This window comes from Lupinus angustifolius, chromosome LG12 (assembly GCF_001865875.1).
Source record: "Lupinus angustifolius cultivar Tanjil chromosome LG12, LupAngTanjil_v1.0, whole genome shotgun sequence".
NCBI lineage: Eukaryota > Viridiplantae > Streptophyta > Magnoliopsida > Fabales > Fabaceae > Lupinus > Lupinus angustifolius.
In genome coordinates, this window is record NC_032020.1 from 12,496,530 (window position 1) to 12,506,540 (window position 10,011).

The window sequence follows — 10,011 nt, forward strand, 5'->3', positions numbered from 1 at the left end:
ACATATTACTCAATTCAATTTGAATTCAACTACATTAAAAATATAAATTGAAACACATTCGAATTCAATTAATTTTCCAAAAGGAATCAAAATCACTAGTTCTGTTTGAGTTTCTAATTTTCCATTTCAATTAATTAAATGTTTATATTTGGTTCAAACACCCCTAATTGTCAATGAAGCTTCATCTTTATCTGACAATAAGTACAATAATTGGATAAGAGTGAAGATCATAGATAAGTACAGAATGAGATATTAAATATTCATTTTGCAAGAAGAAAGAAGAATTACATGCTTATAGCATCCAAACATAAACTAAAATTGTACAAGTTTAATTTTAATTGTAATGAGCAACATGATAAGCAAATGTACTTTAATCTTCATGTAAGCCCGATGGGCTAGCCCAAACCAACCCTCCATGACTCGTCTGAAAAACGAACGTCTGAAACGGGTTGAATACGGACTTTTGGGCTAAAACCCCCAACCTACTAAAAATATCTTTTCGAACGGACTGGTCCGTCAGACCAAGCTGATTTTGCCATTCCTAAATGTTTGTTTGAGGACTTTGGCATCAAACATACATTTGAAAAGGGTCAAGTCCATATTAATCAGATTATAGATTTCCACAAACATTCTCTTTATTATAAAACATTCTTTATTAGCAAAAATCTAATAAAATTGAATAATGACATGAATACTCCATAGGTTATCTGAATTAGGGGTGAGCAGTACCTGATCTTACCCGCTCATTCTATATGACCCAATTATGATCGGATCCGAATAAAGTTGGGTTTCATCGGATTAAGTTTGAGTTCAAAAATTAGACCTGGTTAATATTTACAGTCGGGTAGGAACCAAATATGATTTATACTGACTCGTCTCATGGTCATTCAATATGTTTGTATGCGTCTCTATGCAAATGACGCAACCAAGATTTAGGGTTGGGTAAAAACAAATCTTAACTCATCTCAAGCTCACTCCTAATTATTTGAACATAGATCGTCTGTCCTTAATGTTATCCTTATTCTCTCTTCCAGATTGATCAAATTTTAACAATTAATAGAAAAAAATTGTTTTTTATTTTAAAGTTTTTTCTATTGATATGAGAATATCTAATTAATCCTAGAGAATAAATATCATAGCCTTTGCTATAAGTGTTCTATTTTCAAGTTATCTAGGACAATTCCCAAGAAAAGAAGAAAGAGACAGGAGAATAAGCACATATATAACTGCTACAGGATTTAGAATCAGGTTTGTTTCAACTTTAGTGCCCCACCTCATAAAAGAAACATGAAAACTATGAGGAACAACCAACATAGGAAGAAAAGGACAAGAGTAATGTATGTTACTTTTCTGAACTGCCAAAATGAAAACAAAAACCAACTGAATAAAGGCGTTACCCTTGAACAGTGTCATCATCACTACCCTAAAAAAGCTAATAACAATCACTCACTAATCATCATCAAAGATGTGTAATTATTTGAAGAGATTGAACTTAAATGAGAGGTGATTAGAAAAAAATTACGATGATGATAAACAAAGGCACTGTGGTCATTATAAAAGAGTATTACATCTAAAGTTTAGAATTTATAGCAAAGTTTATGTACATTAAGTTTGACAACTTTTTCATGCAAGAAATGAATCTCATCAAACTTGTTGTATAAGGCAAAATATATATTTCTAGAGTAGTACTCTAATTAACCCATAAACATATTACGAAATACCCTACTTGCTAAAATTTGAAATGCAAGTCAAGGGCTGCTATATATGGAGACATATAAATCATATATTATTGAATTGTGATTTTGCATCAAACGTGTCGGTGGATTAATATTATAGGTGGCTGGTGTTCAATTTGTTTTATATTACAGGATTAGATCATTCTATTCAGCACCTATTTGTGTATCCCATAGAATAGTGGGTCAATTTTAGAGAATGTTTTAGTTTGTAATAGTTTGGATCATTTGGTTGGATGGTAATTTTCCAGAGTAAACTCATATGTACTCATACATGATAGATTTAATTCAAGTTGGATTTTGAATGTGATTTTGGTTTAGGTTGCCTCCATGACTTTACTCAATGATATGTTATATGTGGTAATCCTTAATCATGTATCATATGAACTATCTTCTTTATATCTTAAATCTTTGTAACATGGTTTGATGAGTACAATTTTATATATGGATGAGCACCCTTTTTTCTTTTTTCATATTACTTATTTTTTTACACAAGTTAAATATCAAATAAAGATATTATGAATATGCATTCAATCAAGACTAGATTCTGACTTCTGTCAAATCAATAACACTTTTGATATCAAACGGATTGCCTATAAAAATAACAAAATTCTCGAGGATCCAAATGCTTCATATACAGTTTTATCAAATAAGAAATGACATTGATATCAAACTGATTGCCTCTGAAAAAAACAGCATTCTTGAGATAAATGCTTCATTTAACAGTTTGCCAAATCTCTTGACTTTTCCTTTGAACATTATTACACACACAGACTCATATCATAAATTTATATCTACAAGAATAGAATTATAGGAACAACAAATCATATTTGTTGTAAAGAAAAAACATAATTCATTACAAAAATGTTCTACAAGTTCTAAGGGCATCTTTCTGAGATTTTACGATACATCATGAATCAAATGAGTGTAATAGACCTTCCATAAAATGAACCTGTTTCTTTTTTTAAATTCATTTAAAGAGATAATATATATATATATATATATATATATATATATATATATAACTGAAATTATTTTTACACCATAGTTGATCCATTGATGGAGAAAATGATATATGAAAAGGAAGGAGAGTGAAGAGGGATGGAATTATTGATGGTAATGAAGCCTGATCCGGATTCACATAAATCATTAGCAACAAAATCCAGAAGCATTCTTTGTTTCAAAGATCCAAAAGAAGGAAACCCTAGAAATGGAAGCTTCAAAAGATCTTTGAGGCATAATCTATATATGAATTCGGATCAGACAACATTGCCATGAACACCCAAACTCCAATAATATGCCATGGGGAGATATCTCACATTCGTGAAGGAAAAAAAAACTATAGAGCCAATAATGATATGAATTACTCTGAACCTAAAACATTCTTGATCTCTAGAACTTGGCAGAACGCCTCTTTATATATGCAGAGGGAGAGTAAGATAAGCACTGAAAATGTGATACTTTTGTCTCAACTCTGATTGAAACGTGTATACCTTGGGATTGGGAAAAACTATGGGCTCAGACCACCGTTTATCACAAATACAAATGCTTTTCCACACATCTAAATTTAGATAGGTAGATATTAATGTTTATTTTTGTAAAATGAAATTAAAATAAAATATTATTTTTTATTTGTCTGCAAACTTTTATCTAGTCGGATAGAAAATTTTAATTCCATTTGTAAGACTGAGATTGCAACTAAGAGGAGGGAAATTAATTGACTAAAAATTATGACTATTTTTTCTGCAAAATGAAGAGTTATAGTGCAGCGGATAATATTGTAGAAAATAAACAAGAAGAAATCAAAGAGGTAAGGGAGAAGAGAGTACACAAGAATTTTATACTGGTTCACCTTCTTGTCCAACGAAGGCTACGTCCAGTACTCTTGCTTGCAGCACAATAGATTTTCCACTAAATATTATGAGTTGTAATTACAATATCTCACCCCGAGATCTCTATGTACCTTACACACTCACTAATACTTATACTATTAGAAAACACATTTCCAAGTAACTCTATCCCCTTTCTATTCACACCCCGTGAAAGAAAGTTATTACAATGAATAGAGAATTTGAATGATGGCTTTGGATTGCCTTTACAAGTATGAAATATAATAACACTTGCAATCCAATCAACTCTTTTGTATACTTAATAATAATGTTCTTTGAGTTTATAAAAGTTTGAAACACTTTACTTTGAAAGTTTGAGTGCAAGTGCTTAAAAGTGCAGAAAAGTGTAGGAAAGTTGTGAGAAAAGAATTAAAGAGTTTTTCAAAAGGTTGTTTTCATTGTGAGTTCTAATGCATTTAAATATGCTTTCCAATCAGTCTTTGTTCCTTTATGAAAGAGTAGAAATTGTTTGGAATGAAGACATTTCGTTTGGGATGAAAACTCTTGAGTTTCAAATATGAAAAACTGATGTAACATCTCTCAGTAACCGATTACAGCATTGAGTAATTGATTACCCAAATGTTCTGTCCAACAGTGAATAATCGGTTACTCAAATTTGAATAATCGATTACTCCAATTCAAATATTGTTGGATAATTGATTCTCACTCATGTAGCATGTTACTCAAATTTCAAAAACGTGTTAGACATTATTTTAAAAAATGTTTTCATTTAAAACTTAAAGATGACCACTACTATACAAGGGTCACCAGCTATTTCTGATTCAATTTTATGTGAACTCCTCACATCCTTCATTGTATATATTATTTATATATTAATATGGATTGATATTTTCAAATAATGTAACACATATAAATAATAGATAATATGTATATATTCATTAAATTATTCCAATTGAAAAAATGATCAAAACTTGTCTTTCTTCTATAAAATTTGGTGTTTGTAACACCTTATAAAAAAAATGTCTCTTCATTGATGATGCAGTTAGCCTTAGCACACAACATAAAATACTTATAGACACATAAAAAGGAGAGTATAATATGGATGTGTAAAGATTTATATACAATCGGTGCATTATTCACATTTCATTTGAATTACTTTTTCTTAAAAAATCAATCTTGATTAAAAATGAAAGATAAATAATGTAATAACAATGTAAGAAAATCTTACACTTATACACCTTTTTCTCTCAAAAATATATTTAACAATGCAATTTACCAAAGAGAATTTAGATCTAGTCATTGGGGAAAGACACGTGATCAAAGTAGCCAGGTGTAAAATATATATAGATATGTTGTCTCACATCATGTCTCCTATCTCGTGCCAATGAAAAAATATTATATCAATTAAAATTTTAAATATTTATTATTATTGTTTTTACTTCATTATCATTCGCTCATAACAACATATGAAACATGATTTATAAGATAACATATTTCCATCAAATTAACTTGAATGAGGCAGGGTATGAGATCATATATAAATGGTTTTACTTAAAATCAAGTAGCTTTCTTTGTTTTAAAAATCACAACACTCTTAGTGATATGCAAAATTATTGAATGTTTATATAAAAATTCTATCAAATATAAACTCTAAAAATATTCAAGTTGGTTCAATATTCCAAATGAAACTACCCATTTCAGACCAAAATATATAGATTTGATTCATACTGAGTGCAGATTATAATAATCATTTCATAAAACACAAAATATAATTACTTGTAGCTTGTACTACTAGACCCATACAAAGGTCTATAAATTCAAAAGGTCGAACATATTTTAAAAGGCACATTTATTATATGGTGATCAAGGATACATGAATGTACATTCATCCTAAGTAGAAGCATCATTTGGTTTGAGAAGAATGGCACCAAGTCCTATCTCATTGTTGGGTATAAAGTTGTTGCCATTGTTGGACAGCAAAACCTCCTCCTCGTATGACTCATTTTGTTCCATGTCACATTTTGACAATAAAAGAAGTTGTTTTTGAAACATCTCCATTGGTGTCATGTTCTTGAGAACCATTCTTGAACGTTTTCTTGTTGGTATTTTGAAGTTCAATAAATCACCTATGAAAATGAAGATACAAAATATTACAAACATTTTAAAAATCCATAGTATAGATCTTAAAGAAAAAGTTAATTTATAACTATATCCATTACCAAAAACTTTCAATTTGCCTCTGCTCTTCATTTCCTTCAGATATTTGTGGTGTTGTTTTTGCTTGCAGTGCTTGGGAACATAGTTCTTAAAAGTTCCCCTTCTCATGTATCTCGTTCCGCAGGCATTGCATAATGTTGGATTCTCCTTTGGTCCTTTACGCCATAGTGGAGTACCTGATCATGATCAAAACACGTTACTTTAATTTGCATTGTAAGAACTAAGTTTATATCATTGTCTTGGTTACTTTATAGTTTTATTTATTTATAGAGGGACATTTTAGTTCTTAAGAATTGTAGCTGCTTATTCTGCTGAATCTATAGAAATGACATAATAGTTCATAAGTGTTGTATCTACTTATTTTATAGGATTTTCTTAACTTTAGCCCTTATATAAGAGTCTATAACAAGTAAAGCTGCATAGTAAAGTTAATTATTTATTAATTTAACAGAAAATGGACAAACTCTCGATGCATTTTTATTACTTTTTCACTCTTTATCCTCAACCCTAATGTGATGAGGTTAACGAAAGATCGTGTTTAACTTTTTATTACTTTTTCACTCTTTAAATAACATGGTGTGTTAAAGATTGTGTTTATGTATTCAAATAAAAAGATATGCTATACACACGACTACTGAGAGTTGTATCTATCCAAACTGAAATAATATAAGTGTGCCTTCTATAGGATTGTGTCTATTTATTTTATATTAACGACATCATATTTCTTGCTATTTTTATCTTATTGTTTTTCTAACAATAGAAGAAAGATGCTGTTGGCACTTCCGTGAAACATTTTTATGCTGGAAATTAAGATTTGAATTTAATTTTGATGTAAAGTACTATCCCAAATTTATTGGCTATTAATTAATTATACATTATTATTTTATATTATTATATATAAATTTGGGGCGACTATTATAACATATATTGTATGTGATATATTTAAGGAAACATTAATTACTCTTTCATATCAATCTCTCATGACAAGAAACATTAATTATAGTAGTAATGATGAATATAATCAAGTTAAATGCTATAATTTACTCTTACTTAATTATACATTAGTTAGGATAAATTGATTATTTTTAATTTTTTACGTAGAATTTGATTATGAAATTATTATTCTCTTTTATATATTTAAATAATATTTCTTTAGAATTATAAATGTATCTTGTAATGAACCAAAAATAATAGAGTTATTGAATCTTATCTCATTTGACTAGACTCCAAAGTATACCATATTTTGTGAAAATATTGTGAGACTAAACCATGTTGTATCATTTATTCTCTATAACCATTATTATTAATAAATATAATTATTTGTAAAATAAATAATGATTAATAAGTACCTAGAAACTCAAACACAAAGTCAATCTCAATATACTTTATTTTATCTCTAACACTTAAGTTTGTTGGTGCTAACGATATACGGGTAGAACCAAGAAATGATTTAAATGAAACAATCATACATGAATTGTCATTTTGTTATTATTATTTTAAGACTTATTGAAGATGACTAAAAATAATGTAGACAACTCAAGATCAAATAAAAAGTTCTTATTTTATATAAAAAATCATAATATCATAAATCATACATGAAATTATGTATTTTTATATTAAAATATCATTACTACAAAATAATAAAACATATCTTATTATTTAAAAAAGTAATAAAGGGAGAGATAACCTTTTTGTTGTTTGATCCAATGAAAATTGGATTTTAGTTTCTCCATTAAGTTATAAGAAATAATCACTATCATACTTAATAATGTACCGTGTCAAAACTTATTTCATCATTTCCTAATGAGTGACATACAATTCAAAACATAATAAATTGTAAAGTTTGATTTTTGTTTGTTACAAAATATACTAATAATTATAAGGAGATATCGTTTAAATACACAAAAGAAAAAAGTGATGTCATAATCAAATTTTATGTAAAAATTTATAAATGATCAATTTATTTTAGGTAATGTATAATTTATTAATAGTAAATTACATGACATCTTGAAATTTAACTTAATTACACTAGCTACTTTCTTTTGCTTAAAAATTACACTCATCTCATTTAGAGAGTAGTAATTACAAAATATATATATATATATATATTGCAAAAAAAAAAGAATTAATAATTTGTATAATTTCACTATAAGTCGTAATATATTAATAATTTGTTCTTAACTAAATTAGGAGTATAATGATCTACTAGTTTTTCACACACTACTTTAAATAATCTACACACATTTCAGTCCAAAATAACATATAATTATTTTGAATTTATTATAGATGTTTGGTATATAGTATATAATTTTTTTAATAGCACATTTTTTGTTTGCTTCTTTTAAGGGAGAAATAGCAACCATAAGATAAGGAAGTTGTTCACTTGATAACAATACTCTATCGTAAGAAATGAGAATATTTAATATATATCATTAGATCTTGATTGAACAGTTAAAATTAAAAGATATATGTACACGATTATCATGTGATCGTAAGTCACTTTTAATCCTAACAATCCATAATTGGTTGTAAGGCCCAAATTTATTATTCTCACAATTTTTTATATGAGAACTATTCTCACTTGAATAGCTCACATAAGGTAATGTTTTATAGTTGTACCAATTAATTAATTAAGTTGACCCATTAGGATAAAGTATGTAAATAAGTAAGATAAAGATGTATTAAATTTACAAATTGTGTGGGAGACTCTAAGGAGAATCCCTCCCTCAAATCATGTTAATATATGAGTATAATTAATAATCTATATTTTATTGGTGTAAATATTTTTATACAATCATCTAATAATTATTTATATTCTTTTTTAGAAGAGAGAATAATAATAAAATATAAATGATGAATGATACAATAAAAATATATAAAATACACGGTTAGTACATACATTTTTCTAGTAGTATATATATTCAGCAATTATAATTAATATAGGTGTCTGTCTGATAATAAGATTTGAATTTGAGAAATCAAACTAAATAAAGATAGAGAGTACATTTCCTTCCTGATTAAATCTCCCATTATTCACTAACAATGTGTTAATTTAGTGGTGTAAAGTTTTGTTAAATATTGATGATGACTAAAAAGTTAAAGGTTTAATTTTTGGGAGTGACACTTGTTGAAAGAGACAATTATGTACCCGGAAGAGATTAAAAGAAAATATGAAACAAAAAGAGAAACGTGAATTACTATTCATCATATTACTGAAGGGGAAATATTAATGTTTTTAACTTGAATGAAATTTTTCCCCTTATTATAATAATCATTTGTTTGTATATGCCAAAGAACTAATAATATATTTTATAAAAGTCAAAATTTATAATGGAGACCTCAATATAATGTATTTTATCTTCTTTGTTTCATATTCATGTTCTCGTATCATTAGTGACATTCATTTATTTCAATGGACTATGAATTTAAGAATTTTGTAATAAAATTATTAATTATATTACTTGATTTATCACAATTTACTTATTAATTTCTAAAACATAAAACTGATTAAATTAAATCATACAATTCATACCAATTCAGTGAAATGGATGAAGAAACTCAAGATTAGTGGAAGGAATAAAAACAAATTCTAAGAACATGAAGAAGACTTACGATTAGTTCCACAGTGAGAACATGGACCTCTTCTTCCCATTTTCGTCTAATTCCTCTTCTTCAACTACCAAGTGCAAATTTGAGTGATAAGATTAGTATTAGAGCATTCATAACCTTCAAATGAAAATTACAACTCAAAAGAAAACTTAGAAACAATACATGCTTAGAATTTTAGTACTTTGTAGAGATAGTAGGGTACATATATAACACTTAAATCAAAATTCATAAACTAAAAATCATAAGATTCCAAAATGTTCTTACCTTCCTGTGTGTTTTTCCTTGTGAGCCTTTCTCACTTCACAAATTTATAAAGTTGTAACATAATAAGCTTGTGTACCCTGCAAATATCTTTAACCATGTAATCAATTTTATATAAAAAAAAGTGGAGCGTTACTTTGAAATATTATGAAGTTTAATGAGATATTATAAAAAATATATTATAAATGAGACAATCATATACATCTTAGTTGTTTTATGCCAGTGAAATTATGTGTCTAAATCGAGTTAGACTCCTCTCTATTAATGGAGAGGCAAGTTGTAGGGAAATACACTAAAAACTCAATAAATAATGACATTTATGACTTTTACTTTTCATTGAA